Below are 16,089 nucleotides of genomic sequence, written 5' to 3' on the forward strand. Positions count from 1 at the left end.
TGTAATCCCAGCACTTTGGGAGGCCGAGGTAGGTGGATCACCTGAGGTCAGGAGTTCGAGACCAGCCTGGCCAACATGGCGAAACCCCGTCTCTACTAAAAATACAAAAATTAGCCAGGCATGGTGGCACGCGCCTGAAATCCAGCTACTCGGGAGGCTGAGGCAGGAGAATCCCTTGAGTCTGGGAGGCGGAGGTTGCAGTGAGCCAAGATCGCGCCACCGCACTCCAGCCTGAGTGACATAGTGCCTCGCGAGTGGCAGGCATGATAACAAACTCCGGAGGGTCACAGGCAGGTTCGAGTTGCCATTGCTGGGGTGGTTCTGTCGTGCCAGGAGGCTCTCCGAGACTGGTTTCTGGTCACTGCCTGGTCCGCTGGTGCGATGGCGTTTCTCCGAAGCATGTGGGGCGTGCTGAGGGCCCTGGGAAGGTCTGGGCGGAGCTGTGTACCACCTGTGGAAGTCAGCCGCACTTCCCCTTCAGTTTTATATATTTATGGAAATGGTTTTTGCCTGTCTTGGCAAGTTATCCAAAGAAACCTGTAACTTCTTACCTTCAATTTTCTAAAGAACAACTACCCATATTTAAAGCTCAGAACCCAGATGCAAAAAATACAGAACTAATTAGAAGAATCACCAAGCATTGGAGGGAACTTCCCAATTCAGAGGGAAAAAATATATGAAGATGCTTATAAGGTGGACTTGCAGGCATACAAAGAAGAGATAAGCAGAATTCAAGAACAGCTAACTCCAAGTCAGATTATGTCTTTGGAAAAAGAAATCATGCAGGAACATTTAAAAAGGAAAGCTTTATTAAAAAAGAGAGTTAACACTGCTTGGAAAACCAAAATGACCTCGTTCAGCTTATAACATTTATGTAGCTGAAAGCTTCCAAGAAGCTAAGGATGGTTCACTGCAGGCAAGGCTGAAGACTGTAAACGAAAACTGGAAAAATCTGTTTGGTTCTCAAAAGAAAGTTTATATCCAACTTGCTAAAGATGATAAAATTCATTATTATAATGAAATGAAGTCTTGGGAAGAACAAATGATTGAAGTTGGATGAAAGGATCTTCTACGTCGCAAAATAAAGCAACCACCAAAAGATGGCACTGAGAAGTGTTAGAAGTTCACAGTGGATAGGCACAAGAAACCAGCTGGGTCTCAACGCCTGAAGCTATTGTAAAATTAGAAAGGATAAAGTCGGTAAACCTTTTATATTCAATTTATTTTTCTTCAGCTCATGGACTTCTGCCAGTGTAATACTTGCTTTGGAAAACCCAGATAAAGGTTTATGCAAAATTTATTTTGTGTTTAGGAACTACTGAGGATCAGAGTAATCCATGTAAATGTGAATCATTTTACCTTTGATAAAGGTAAATCAGACTATGAGGTTTTTTTTATACAGGATGATGACTGTGGAAAGAGTATTCTTGTTTCCTCATATTATGGAAGCAGGAGCTTCCTTTTCAACATTGTTACAAATTGTAGAAGCCACAGTGTTCTGTGATATAATTGTGCATTTTTCAAAAAGCAGCCAGAACTCATCTAGGTAAATTCCAGTTCGTAGGTATAATTAATATATTCAGAGTTGATGGTTATACACATAAGTGATGGCTGGTTTTAGTTGCAACTTTTTATAAAAGGGACTGAGAAATTTATAAACCTTTTTCTCACTGTCTTTTTTTCTAAAATAAAAACTAATAAATTATGTACCAGATCTATGCATATTATTTTATGTTGCATAGGATAAAAATTTTAATCTTTAACTTTACATTGCCTAATTATATATTTTAAGATTAAACATTTGTTTTACAGCTTTCCCCCTACCCTTTTTTTTTGTCCTGGAGACAGAGTCTCGCCCTATCGCCCAGGCTGGAGTGCAGTGGTGTGATCTGGGCTCACTGCAACCTCCACCTCCCAGATTCCAGCCATTCTCCTGCCTCAGCCTCCCGGGTAGCTGGGACTAAGGTGTGCACCACCATGCCTGGCTAATTTTTATATTTTTTAGTAGAGACGGGGTTTCACCATATTGGCCAGGCTGGTCTCAAACTCCTGACCTCGTGATCCTCCTGCCTCGGCCTCCCAAAGTGCTGGGATTACAGGCGTGAACCACCATGCCTGGTGCTTTTCCCTTTTTTTAAGTAAGGAAATATATTTTTTTCGGAATTATTTTCTCTCATGTGAGTATATTGATCCAGAAAGAAAACGTGGATTGTATACATTTTAAAATGAGAAATCTAAAAAAAGAAAAGTATCCAAAGTCTCTGGAATTTGAAACACTTTACATAACGTATTAAAGCCTGTATAAGAGACAGCCAGCTATGGCCTGTGGACCAAATCCAGCCTGCTGCCTGCTTTCTGTGTCCTGTGAGCTAGGAATTGTGTTTATAATTTTAAATGCTTTGTTTTTAAATACTTTTATGATACATGAAAATTAACATGAATATTTAGTGTTCATAAATAAAGTTTATTGGAACACAACCAAAAAAAAAAAAAACCCCAAACACCCCAGTTCAGAACTCCTTGGGGAGATGGATTTGAGGGTCTCCTCCCATCTCCCCACTTGGCTCCCAGCGATCCTGAAACTCTTTCTCTGCTGCAAACCCTGCTGCCTCCACGCATTGGTCTGTGACTGCGTAACAGGCACACAAACCTGTGGGCCCACGTGCAGCTCCTCCCTCCTGAGTGTGACCTCGGGTGAGCCCTGCGTCCTTGAGGGGCCTCCGTTTCCTCATCTGTGAAATGGGGGTCACACCTCCTGCCCTGCAGAGTTGCTGTGACAGTGATGACATGTGGAGCACTGGCATGGTCTGCCAGCGTGTGGGGCCAGGATGGAACTCTTCCCCATTGCCGCTCCCCTGGTGTTTGGGTTCCTGGTCCAGGGCACCTTTCTCCTCCCCCAGCCTGGACCCAGCCCGCTCCTAAGTGTGTGCTTTCAAGTGGACAGGAGGCCCAGAGCAGGGAGGGCAGCGCATGCTTACTTTCAGAATTTCTGACCTCCAGAGACAAGGATGCCAGGACCTCCACTGGGGGCCACCACGGCAAACTTTCCCACTGTCAGGACACCCCACATGGCCCCCGGGATCTGGCTTTGGGAAGGAAGATGGTGCCTGGATTGTGAAGGTCTTTGACTCTCATGCCCAGTGTCATGGGGTAAATTGTGTCCCCCAAATTCATATGCCAAAGTTCTCACCCCCAGGACCTCAGAATACGGCTGTATTTGGAGACAGAATCTTTTTATTTTTATTTTATTTTATTTCATTTTATTTTCTTTTCTGGAGACAGGGTCTCACTCTGTCACCCAGGCTGGAGTGCAGTGGCCCCATCAGGACTCACTGCAGCCTCTGTCTCCTGGGCTCAAGCAATGCTCCTGCCTCAGCCTCCTAAGTAGCTGGGACCACAGGCATGCACCACCATGCCTGGCTAATTTTTAAAAATTCTTTTGTAGAGATGGGGTCTTACCATGTTGCCCAGGCTTGTCTTGAACTCCTGGCCTCAAGCAATCCTCCTGCCTCAGTCTCCCAAAGTGCTGGGATTACAGGTACCAGCCACTGTGTCTGGCCAGAGACAGGATCTTTAAAGAAATAATGGAGGGAAAATGAGGTCACTAGGGTGGGCTCTGATCCAATCTGACTGGAGTCCTTCTAAGAAGAGATTAGGACACAGATGCTCACGGAAAGACAATCACGTGAGGACATGGGGAGAAGATGCTGTCTGGAAGCTGAGGAGGAGGCCTCAGGGGGAACCAGACCCACCCATACCTTGATCTTGGACTTCCAGCCTCCAGGATCGTGGGAAATAAACGTCTGTTGTTTCAGCCGCCTGGTCTGTGAGAGTTTGTTATGGTGGCCCAAGCAAACTGACCCACCGAGGAATTTCACTTTTGATCTTATGGGTGGTGGGGTCAGTGGGGACTTTGAAGCCTTGGTCCAACACGGGGCTGGGGGCTCCTTGGCTGCAGGGCAGAGGGGGCACTCCATGGGGAGAGGCCCAGGCTGGGAGACCAGTGTGTAGGTGTGTGTCTGTGTAGCAGTGTGTGTGTGTATGTAAGGATGTGTGTATGTAGGGGTGTGTGTGTGTGCCTGTGTAGATGTGTGTGTGTGTAGGGGTGTGTGTGTGTCTGTGTAGGTGTGTAGGTGTGTGTATGTAGGGGTGTGTGTGCCTCTGTAGGTGTGTGTGCTCCTGTGTGTATGTGTGTGTGTGTATGTAGATGTGTGTGTATGTAGGTGTCTGTACGGGTGTGTGTGTGTGCCTGTGTAGATGTGTGTGTGTAGGAGTGTGTGTGTATCTGTAGGTGTGTGTATCTGTAGGTGTGTGTATACCTAGGGGTGTGTAGGTGTGTGTGTGCCTGTGTAGGTGTGTGTGCCTGTGTGTGCCTGCCTGTGTAGGTGTGTGTGTGTATGTAGGTGTATGTGTAGGTGGATATGTAGGGGTGTGTGCGTATGTGGGGGTGTGTGTGTAGGTGTGTGTGCAGGTGTATGTGTGTGTATGTAGGGGGTGTGTGTGTAGATGTGTGTAGGTGTAGGTGTGTGTGTAGGGTGTGTGTAGGTGTAGGTGTGTGTAGGGGTGTGTGTATGTAGGGTGTGTGTGTAAGTGTGTGTGTATGTGGGGGGTGTGTAGGTGTGTGGTGTGTAGGGGTGTGTATGTAGGGGTGTGTGTACGTAGGTGTGTGTGTGGCATATGTGTGTAGGTGTGTGTGTAGGGGTGTGTGTGTATGTAGGGGTTGTGTGTAGGTGTGTGTATGTAGTTGTATGTAGGGGGTGTGTGTAGGTGTATGTGTGTGTGTAGGGGGTGTGTGTAGGGGTGTGTATGTATGTAGGTGTGTGTAGGTGTAGGTGTGTGTGTAGGTGTGTGTAGGGGTGTGTGTATGTAGGGGGTGTGTGTGTAGGTGTGTGTGTGGGTATGTAGGGGATATGTGTAGGTGTATGTGTGTGTAGGGGGCGGGTGTAGGTGTGTGTATGTAGGGGTGTGTGTAGGTGTGTGTGGTGTGTATGTAGGGGGTGTGTGGTGTGTGCAAGGGTGTGTGTATGTAGGTGTGTGTAGGTGTATGTGTGTGTGGGGGGGTGTGTAGGTGTGAGTGTATGTAAGGGGTGTGTGGTGTCTGTAGGTGTGTGTGTAGGGGGTGTGTAGGGGTGTGTGTATATAGGGGGTGTGTGTAGGGGTGTGTATGTAGGGGTGTATGTGTGTGTAGGGGTGTGTGTAAGGGGGTGTGTGTAGGTGTATGTGTGTGTGTAGGGGTGTGAGTACGTGTGTGTAGGGATGTGTGTAGGGGTGTGTGTAGGTGTGTGTGTAGGGGTGTGTGTATGTAGGGGTGTATGTGTGTGTAGGGGTGTGTGTATGTAGGGGTGTGTGTAGGTGTGTGTAGGTGTGTGTAGGGGTGTGTAGGGGTGTGTGTAGGGGTGTGTAGGTGTGTGTAGGGGTGTGTGTAGGTGTGTGTGTGTGTAGGGGTGTGTGTGTATGTAGGGGTGTATGTGTGTGTAGGGGTGTGTGTAGGGGTGTGTGTAGGTGTATGTGTGTGTGTAGGGGTGTGTGTACGTGTGTGTAGGGTGTGTGTGTAGGGGTGTGTGTAGGTGTGTGTGTAGGGGTGTGTACATGTAGGTGTGCATGTGTGTGTGTAGGGATGTGTGTGTGTGTGTGTGTGAGTGCGGGTGGCGGGAGGGTGCTCCAGCCCCCAGTGGGATGATAAGAGCGCGAGGAGGGGAGGGGGCCAGTTGGAACCGTCTGAGCAGCGGGGGAGTCCGGGTATGAAGCCGGCACCACGTTAGCAGAACCGACTTCCTGAAGGGCCCCACCTGGGTGGAGCCGTGAGTGTGAACAGTTTCCGCTTCCCCCGGAAGCTGGCGTCGTGCAGAAACCCTCACCCGCCTGAGCGGGTTCCTGGGCCTCCGGTCACTCTCTGTGGCAGGGTCTGGCTCCGTGTCAAACATCCTCATTCAATGCCTGCAGTTGCTCTTGCCCCCATGTCTGGACCAGGGAGTGAGGGATGGGCCTGGCCGGCCCCTCTGCCCCCGTCAGCCCCCACGCGAGCCCCTCTTGTGCCGGGGGCAGGGAGATGGGCCGGTGGGAGAGGTGACAGCATCCAGCCCTCCCTGGCCACCTGCAGGGTCCCCACCATGGCGGCTGCTTTGCTGCTAACTCCTCCCAGGGACCCCAAGTCCCCATCGCTCTCGGGGGGCCCCTCTCTCATCTGAACTGCCTCGGAGGAGGGATGCATCTCACGCGGAGCACCCCTCCAGGCCTGTGACTCTGGACTTGCTCTCCCGCCCCCGCCCGGGCCTCAGGGCTCAGGAGGCCGTGATGAAGCAAGCAGGTGAACTGCACCCTGGAGCCTCCGACGGGGCGGCCACAGAAGAGCCCAGAAAACCAGGTCCCAGGCAGACACAAGATCCAGGCCCCGGCAGGCTCCGTGTCTGCCGAGGGCTTCCTGGGTCATAGACGGCACCTTCCCGCCGTGGCCTCTTGTGGGAAAGGGGTGAGGGAGCCCTCTGGGGCTTTTATTTTTAATTTTTTGAAATGAAGTTTTGCTTTTGTTGCCCAGGCGGGAGTGCAGTGGCGCAACCTGGGCTCACCGCAACCTCCGCCTCCCGGGTTCAAGGGATTCTCCTGCCTCAGCCTCCCGGTAGCTGGGATTATAGGCACCCGCCACCACGCCCAGCTAATTTTTTGTATTTTTGGTAGAGATGGGGTTTCACCATGTTGGCCAGGCTGGTGTCAAACTCCTGACCTCAGGTGATCCACTCGCCTTGGCCTCCCAAAATGCTGGGGGTTACAGGCGCGAGCCACCGCTCCCGGCCGTGAAATTCGTATTTTTAAACCTTGTATAAATGGTGTTTTGCTGTCCGTGACATTCAGCAACTTGTTCTTCTCACCCCACAGCACCCTTCTGAGGTTAAGCCGCACTGATAGACGCAGGTGTGGTTCATCTGGAATCTGCTGGTGTGAACTGCGCGGCGGCGTCCCCCACCAGGCACCACAGGTGATTCATTCGTTTCCTTGAAAAGGCGCGTGGATGCTGTTTCTAGCTTCCCGTTATCCCCAGCGATGCTGCACCTGCCCCAGGACACACGCCAGGGTGGAGCCGCCGGGCATGGAGCAGGTGTGGTCTCAACCGCAGGAGAAACAGCCGGGCAGCCTCTGAAGGGACGCACCACTCAGTGCTCCTGCCAGGGGGAGACGCACTGAGGCTCTCGGTCCTCGCCAACACCCCCTTGTGCCACACTCAGGCCCGGCGGGTGGTGTGGGGGCCACACCTCACGGAGGTCTCCGTCCACGTTGCCCCGTTGTGACCGCAGCGGGCGCCTCTTGGTAGCAGCTACCGGCCTCCTCTTCTGGGACTCGCCGGAGGGTTTCCATGTCGCCCGCTCTGACGGGGCTGTCCATCTCCCCTTGATCTGTGGGACTCCCCGTCCATCTCAGGTATGAACCCTTTGTCGGTGATAGGGGTGCCAGATATCCTCTCTGTGTCTGTGGCTTGTCTTGCTGCGTTGGTTATGGTGCGTTTTTGTCACGCAGACGTTTCTAATTTTGCTCTGTCTGGACTTGGCGATCTTTCTGTTCATGATTTGTGCTTTTGGTGTTTATCTACAAACTCTGTCCCGGTCCAGAGAGCATAAAAAAGTTTGCTTTGTGCGCTGAGGTCTCTAATTCATCTCACAAGAGTTTGTGGCGGGTTGGGGCAGAGGCTTGGCTTGGCGTTTTCCATCAGGTGAGTCCGTTTCCCCGGATTGACTGCACAGCCCGTGCTCCGCGGGGTCCCACGCTGGCCTCTGTGAGAGGCTGTGTTGCTAGACCTCCGTCTGCTCAAAGGTTCTGGGTGATGAATGGGGCGATTTGAGTTTCTGGAAGCCAAGGGGAGGGGCCCAGGATTGCAGGACCAGAGAGAGGTGAGGGGGACCTGGGGTGACAGGTGGCTGCCCCACGCATAGGTGGCTAGATCCCGGGGAAGGGGTGGCAGGTGGGGAACTCCTTGGGGGTGCAGTGGGAATAATACAAGAAACCAAGACTCGAGACCAGCCTGGGCAGCACGGCGAGACCTGTCTCCACAGGTTATACAAGCATTAGCCGGGTGTGGTGATGCAAGCCTGTCATCCCAGTGCTTTGGGAGGCCAAGGTGGGGGAGGGAGGTCACCTGAGGTCAGCCTGGGCGACATGGCGAAACTCTGTCTTTACTAAAAATACAAATATTAGCCGGGCGTGGTGGTGGGTGCCTGTAATCCCGGCACTTGGGAAGGCTGAGGTGGGCGGATCACTTGAGGTCAGGAATTCGAGACCAGCCTGGCCAACACAGTGGAACCCCGTCTCTACTAAAAATACAAAAATTAGCAGGGTGCAGTGGCTGATGCCTGTAATCCCAGCACCTTGGGAGGCCGAGGCGGGCAGATCACCTGAGTTCAGGAGTTCGAGACCAGCCTGGCCAACATGGTGAGTCCCCGTCTCTACTAAAAATACAAAATTAGCTGGGCGTGGTAGCAGGCACCTGTAGTCTCAGCTACTCGGGAGGCAGAGGCATGAGAATCATTTGAACCCAGGAGGCGGAGGTTACAGTGAGCCAAGATCACACCACTGCACTCTAGCCGGGGTGACAGAGCAAGATTCTGTATCAGAACAAAAACAAATGAGGAAAGGAGACATTCCAAAGGGAAGGACAGCATTCAGGTTCCGTTTTTGGGGTTCTGTGATGATATAAGCATCCTTCATTCCCACAAAAGCTTCCTGGAAGTCTACTGCATACACAAAGGCCCTGTTTGAGGGTGGGTCTTCAAGGCAGGCAAGCACAGGGCCTCACACTGGGGCACCCAGCTCCCTGCCAGCCCAGGCGAGCACAGGGCCTCACATTGGGGCACCCAGCTCCCTGCCAGCCCAGCCTGTCTGATCCGTGAGACCTCCCTGCCCTCAGGTCCCCCCCCAGGAAGTGAGGCGTGTGAAGTAAGGTAGAGGAGGTGGGGTGGAGGCAGTGGGCTTGTGTTGTCAAAGTCAGCCCAGGCTCACCATCTACCTGCTATGCCAGCAAGGGTCACAGAGGGGCCCAGGCTCACTCAAGGCCACGTGGCAAGTTAGAAGAGTGAGAAGCAGGGCTGGTGAGGCGACTCACACCTGTAATCTCACTGCTTTGGGGGCCCAAGGCAAGAGGATCCCATGATTCCAGGAGGTTGAGACCAGCCTGGGCAACATAGCAAGACTCTATCTCTGTAAAATTCGTTTAAAAAATTAGCTGGGGGGGCCGGGCACGGTGGCTCACACCTGTAATCCCAGCACTTTGGGAGGCTGAGGCGGGTGGATCACGAGGTCAGGAGATTGAGACCATCCTGGCTAACACGGTGAAACCCCATCTCTACTAAAAAAAAAAAAAATACAAAAAAGCCGGGCGTGGTGGCGGGCACCTGTAGTCACAGCTGCTGAGGCAGGAGAATGGCATGAACCTGGGAGGCGGAGCTTGCAGTGAGCCGAGATTGCGCCACTGCACTCCATCCTGGGTGACAGAGCGAGACTCCGTCTCAAAAAAAAAAAAAAAAAAATTAGCCGGGGGTCGGCAGCCCCAGCACTCTGGGAGGCCAAAGCAGGAGGATCACTTGTGGTCAGGATTTCAAGACCAGCCTGGCCACGATGGTGAAACCCACGTCTCTACTAAAAATACAAAAATTAGCCAGGCATGGTGGTGCAAGTCTGTAATCCCAGCTACTGGAGGCAGGAGAATCACTTGAACCCAGAAGGCAGATGTTGCAGTGAGCTGAGATCACGCCACTGCACTCCAGTGGGGGTAACAAAGCCAGACCCTGTCTAAAAAAAAAAAAAAAAAAAAAGCGGGCATGGTGGCGCACACCTGTAATCTCAGTTACTCAGGAGACTGAGGCAGGAGAATTGCTTGAACCTGGGAGGTGGAGGTTGCAGTGAGCCGAGATCATCATGCCACTGCACTCCAGTCTGGGCAACAGAGCCAGACTTCATCTCAAAAAAAAAAAAAAAATTAACTGTGTATGGTGGCATGCACCTGTAGTCCCAGCTACTCAGGAGGCTGAGACGGGAGGATCACTTGAGCCCAGGAGGTCGAGGCTGCAGTAAGCTATGATCACACCACTGCACTCCAGCCTGGGTGACACAGAGAAACACTCAGAAAAAGAGCAAGGGGAAGACCCCAGACTCTGTGCTCCCAGAGGCAGCCCTGCCTGTGCAGGACAGCAGCCACGGCCAAGGGTGGGGACTCCTGGAGATGCCCAGTGATGCTGCCCCGGCGTCTTCTCCTCCACCCAGCCCTCCTCCTCACTCAGTCCCCGGGCTCCGGGTCCTCACACCACGGGGACGTGGGTTCCAATGCGGATGCTCAGGAGTTAGAGGCTCGGGGCCCAGGGACGTGGAAGCACTGGGGCCATCGTCAGGAAAGCAGGGGTAGCCGGGCGTCCGGGGTCCTGGGTGAGCCGGGAGGTACATTCGTTTGCGAGCAAAGCTGTAACAGGTGTCACAGAACAGAGGGTTCAACAACAGGCAATTATTTCTCACCGTGCTGGAGGCTGGAGTCCAAGATGAAGGTGTCCTCAGGGCAGGCTCCTCCTGAGGCCTGGCTCCTGGGCTTGCAGACGCCGTCTCCCCCATGTCCTCATGGGGTCAGCCCTGTGTGTCCTGATCCCCTCTTCTTAGAAGGACAACAGTTGGGATTGGATTAAGGCCCACCCCTATGACTTCATCTCATCTTAATCACCTCTTTTCATTTATTTTTTGTTTTTGTGACGGAGTCTTGCTCTGTCACCCAAGCTGGAGTGCAGTGGCGTGATCTCGGCTCACTGCAACCTCTGCCTCCCAGTTTCAAGTGATTCTCCTGCCTCAGCCTCCCTAGTAGCTAGAATTACAGGCACGCACCACTATGGCTGGCTAATTTTTATATTTTTAGTAGAGATAGGGTTTCACCATGTTGGCCAGGCTGGTCTCGAACTCCTGACCTCGTGATCTGCCCGCCTTAGCCCCCCAAAGTGCTGGGATTATAGGTGTGAGCCACCGCACCTGGCCTTAATCGCCTCTTTAAAGGCTGTGTCTCCAAACAGAGTCTCATTCTGAGGTTCTGGGGTCAAGTCTTCAGGGTATGAAGCTGGGGGAACACAACGGAGCCCCTAAAAGGGGTCACAGGGAGGGAGGAATGTGAGGGGCGGTGGGACTTGGAGGCAGTGGGCCCAGCCCTTTCCAACTGCAAGGGGCCTGCGGGAGGTCGCATGAATGGGGTTGTGGGTATCACTGAAGATGGGTGTGTGCAGGGTGTGACAACATGTGGGACATGGGACTGCCAGGACATGGACACCTTGGCCTTTTAAGGATCAGGGACCACACCCTGCCATCGGCAGGAAGCCCCAGGGACAGGTGACATTGAGAACCTGCTCCCCTGCCCTCTATACATTAGGAGCCCAGACCCAGCACTGCAGGGAGAAGGGAGGGAAGCTGAGATGGACGGAGGCTGATTCCATCGCCCTGGAGAGGCAGAGGCAGCCCACAGCTTGGTTACAGAGAATCAGGAATCGCCCCTTCCCCGGCACCCCTCAGTTTGGGGCCTGAGCTGGCCCTGCAACGTGCCTGTGTCTTGTTGCTTCTCTTGGGGTCCACACATCTCCCCCAGAGTCTGGGGCAAAGTCACCAAGAAAGACCAGTCCCCTCCAAGTCAGAAACAGGAATGCCTGAAGCCACAGTAGAGTTTCCTCATCCAGGGACACCAAACAGCTCAGAGCTAGGGGCCGCACCTGTAGGAAGAAGAGGAGGGATCCCTGACAGCCCAGCTCCCTGCTGCTCTCTCCCCCATGCCTTATCATTGGATCTGAAGCCTGAAAGCCGTGTGCTGGGAGGTGGCATGGGCGGGGTCTTAGGCTTGAAAGCTCAGCTGTGGGTGTGGTGGGGGAAACAGCAGCCCCAGTGTCCAGCCCTTGGGTCCTTTCTCCTCCAGCTCCCTCCGGGGCCCTGGAGTCAGCACTCCCGCAGTGGGATTAGGTGTGGGAGACGGGACCAGCGGCCCCTCTGAGGCATGAGGCATCTGCTTCTGACTGTGAGAGGGTTCCACGCAGGTGTGTGGGGAGGGAGGGGCGGTGGAAAGGAAGGGGCCACGGATCCGGGGTGAGCGTGGCAGGGCGCCCACCTTACACCTCCTGCCTCCCTCCATTCGGGACTTCACTTGGACATTACCTTCTCTGTGTTTTAAATTTGTATTTATTTTCATTACTTTTAAAAGTAAAAAACAATTTTGTTTTCTGAGACAAGGTCTCTCTCGCTCTGTCACTCAGGCTGGAAGTACAGTGGCACGATCACGGCTCACTGCGGCCTCAACCGCCTGGGCTCACGTGATCTTCCTGCCTCAGCCTTCCAAGTAGCCGAGTAGGTGCGTGGCTGGCTAATTTTTAAATCTTTTGTAGAGATGTGGTCTGGCCGGGCCTGGTGGCTCACGCCTGTAATCCCAGCACTTTGGGAGGCCGAGGCGGATGGATCACTTGAGGCCAGTAGTTCAAGACCAGCCTGGCCAATTTGGTGAAACCCCATCTCTACTAAAAATACAAAGATTAGCTGGGCATGGTGGCAGGTGCCTGTAATCCCAGCTACTAGGGAGGCTGAGGTGGGGAGAATTGCTTGAACCCAGGAGATGGAGGTTGCAGTGAGCTGAGATCTCACCATTGCACTCCAGCCTGGGCAAGAGAGCGAGACTCCATCTCAAAACAAACCCAGAGACATGGTCTTAGGCTGGTCTCAAACTGCTGGGCTCAAGCAATCTTCCCACCTTGGCCTCCTAAACTGCTGGGATTACAGGCATGAGCCACCAGCACCTGACCCTTTTTTGTTGTTGTTGTAAAATTCACATAACATGAAATTTACTGTTTTAGTCACTTTAAACTGACAATATAGTGGAATCAAGTTCACTCACAATGTTGCACGACTACCACCCCCAGCTCTCCCTGGTTCCCAAGCATTTTCCCTACTTCCAAAGAAGCCCCATTAAACAGTCGCTCCTAAGCCCCTGGCCCTCAGGCCCCAGCAACCACCAATCAACTTTTGGTCTCTATGAATTTGCTTCTTCCACACATGACATATTAGTAGAACCCTATAATATGTGCTTTCTTTGTGTCTGGCTTCTTTCACTTACATCCTAATGTCTTCAGAGTTGATCCATGTTGCAGTGTGTATCAATAGTTTATTCCTTTTTCATGGCTGCATAATATTCCATGGTATGGAGAGACCACATTTTGTTTATCCATTCATCCATTAATGGATATTTGGGTTGTTTCCACTTTTTAATGAGTGCGAATAATGCTGATATGAACATTTGTGTACAAGTTTTTGTGTGACACCTGCTTTCAGTTCTTTGAGGTCTGTATATAGGAGTGGAATTGTTGGGTTGTATTGTAATGTTCTGCTGAGGAACTGCAAAGCCGTTTTCCACAGCAGCTGTACCATATTGCATTGGCACCAGCTTGTGTGAGGATTCCACTTTCTTCACACCCTCACCAACACCTGTTGCTTTCCTTTTAAAAAAAAAAAAAATTATGAGAAACCCAATAAGTGTGGCTTGGTCTCTCCCTGTGCTTTTGATTTGCATTTCCCTAATGATTAGCTGTGGGCAGCTTTTCATGGGCTTGTTGGCCATTTGTATGTCTTCTTTGAGGAAATGTCTTTTGAGATAATTTGCTTTTTTTTTTTTTTTTTTTTTTTTTTTTCAGACAGAGTCTCACTCTGTCGCCCAGGCTGGTGTGCAGTGGCACAATCTCGGCTCACTGCAAGCTCCACCTCCCGGGTTCACGCCATTCTCCTGCCTCAGCCTTTTGAGTAGCTGGGACTACAGGCACTCACCACCATGCATGGATAATTTTTGTATTTTTAGTAGAAATGGGGTTTCACCATATTGGCCAGGCTGGTCTCAAACTCCTGACCTTGCGATCTGCCCTCCTCGGCCTCCCAAAGTGTTGGGATTACAGGCATGAACCATCGCACCCAGCCTCTTTGCTCATTTTTAAGTTGAGTGGTTTGTCTTTTTGTTCTTGAGTTATAAGAGTTCTTTATATTATGCTATACTATATAGTTCTTTATACAATATTTTGGAGAGTAAACCTCTTATCAGATATATGACCTATATGATTTGCAAATATTTTCTTCTGTAAATGTTTGTGTGAGGCAGGGGTCCAGCTTCATTCTTTCAAATGTGGCTATCCAGCTGTCCCGGCGTCATTTGTTGAAAAGACAATTCTCTCACCATTGAATGGCCTTGGCATCCATGTAAAAAACCAGTTGTTCATAGATGTATGAATTTACTTATGGATTCTTTTTTTTTTTTTTTTTTTTTTTTGAGACGGAGTCTCGCTCTGTCACCCAGGCTGGAGTGCAGTGGCACCATCTCGGCTCACTGCAAGCTCTGCCTACTGGATTCACGCCATTCTCCCCGAGTAGCTGGGACTACAGGCGCCCGCCACCATGTCCGGCTAATTTTTTGTATTTTTAGTAGAGATGGGGTTTCACCATGGTCTCGATCTCCTGACCTCGTGATCCACCCGCCTTGGCCTCCCAAAGTGCTGGGATTACAAGCGTGAGCCACCGCGCCCAGCCTACTTATGGATTCTTACTGATCAATACATCTTTCCTTTTTTTTTTTTTTTTTTTTTTTTTTGAGATGGAGTCTCCTTCTGTTGGCCAGGCTGGAGTGCAGTGGTGCAATCTTGACTCACTGAAATCTCCACCTCCTGGGTTCAAGCGATTCTCCTGCCTCATCCTCCCAAGTAGCGGGGACTACAGGCACCCACCACCACATCCGGCTAACTTTTGTAGTTTTACTTTAATTTTAATTTTTTTTTTTTTTTGAGATAAGAGTCTACATCTGTTGCCCAGGCTGGAGTGCAGTGGCACGATCTTGGCTCACTGCAACCTCTGCCTCCTGGGTTCAAGCCATTCTCCTGCCTCAGCCTCCCAAGTAGCTGGGACTACAGGCATGCGCTACCACGCCTGGCTAACTTTTGTATTTTTAGTAGAGAAGAAAGAAACTTTCAAACTATTTTCTGAAGTTGTTGTACAATTTTGTATTTCCATTAGCAGCATCTAAGAGTTCCAGTTCCTCCAGTCTTTACCAGCACTTAATATGGTCAGTCTTTTTAACTTTAGCCGTTCTAATAGGTGTTCATAGCTATCTTGTGGTTTTAATTTGAATTTTCCTAATGACTAATGACATTGTATATCTTTTCAGGTGCTTACTTGCCGTCTATGTGTCTTTTTGGAAGTATCTGTTCAAATCTTTGGCCCATTTTAAAATTCAGTTGTTTGTTTTCAGATCTATGGCTTGCAAATATTTTCTCACAGCCTGTGAGCTGTCCTTTCATTCTCCTTACAGTGAGTTTTAAAGAGCAGAAGGGGCTTGGCATGGTGGCTCATGCCTGTAATCCTAGCACTTTAGGAGGCTGAGGTGGGCAGATCACTTGAGGTCAGGAGTTTGAGACCAGCTTGGCCAACATAGTGAAACCCTATCTGTACCAAAAAAATTAGCTGAGCATGTTGGCAGGCATCTGTAGTCCCAGCTACTCGGGAGGCTAAGGTAGGAGAATTGCTTGAGCCCAGGAGGTGGAGGTTGCAGTGAGTGGAGATTGTGCCACTGCCCTCAGCCTTGGCAATAGAGTGAGGCTCCGTCTCAAAAAAATAAAATAAAATAAAGAGCAGAAGGTCTTTAATTTTGATGATGTCCAGTTTATTAAGTTTTATTTGGATCACACTTGATGCCATGTCTAAAAAATCTTTACCTGTAAGAAAAGAGTGCAAAGATGTTCTCCTATGTTTTCTTATGGAAGGTTTATAATTCTAGGTTTCACATTTAGGTCTATGATCCATTTTGAGTTTACTTTTGTATGTAGTGTGAACTATGGACCAAAACTCCTTTTTTGCATGAACAGATATCCAAACGTTCCAACCCATTTGATGGAAGGCGCTCTTTTCTCCACTAAGTTGCCTTTGCATCTGTGTCAAAATTAGTTGTCCATGTATATCGGCATCTATTTCCAGACTCTTATTCTGCTTTATTGATATATTTGTCTGTATTTATAGCAATGCCACACTGTTTTGATCACAGTAGTTTTGTCATATGTCTTGAAATCAGGGAGT

General features: G+C 50.6%; 1 pseudogene; it reads left to right on the top strand.

Moving 5' to 3' along the window:
* Positions 1–283: 283 nt before the first annotated feature.
* Positions 284–1,378, top strand: LOC115831833 (annotated as a pseudogene).
* Positions 1,379–16,089: the final 14,711 nt, after the last annotated feature.

The sequence above is a fragment of the Nomascus leucogenys genome, chromosome 20, assembly GCF_006542625.1.
Source record: "Nomascus leucogenys isolate Asia chromosome 20, Asia_NLE_v1, whole genome shotgun sequence".
In the NCBI taxonomy this organism is placed as follows: Eukaryota; Metazoa; Chordata; class Mammalia; order Primates; family Hylobatidae; genus Nomascus; species Nomascus leucogenys.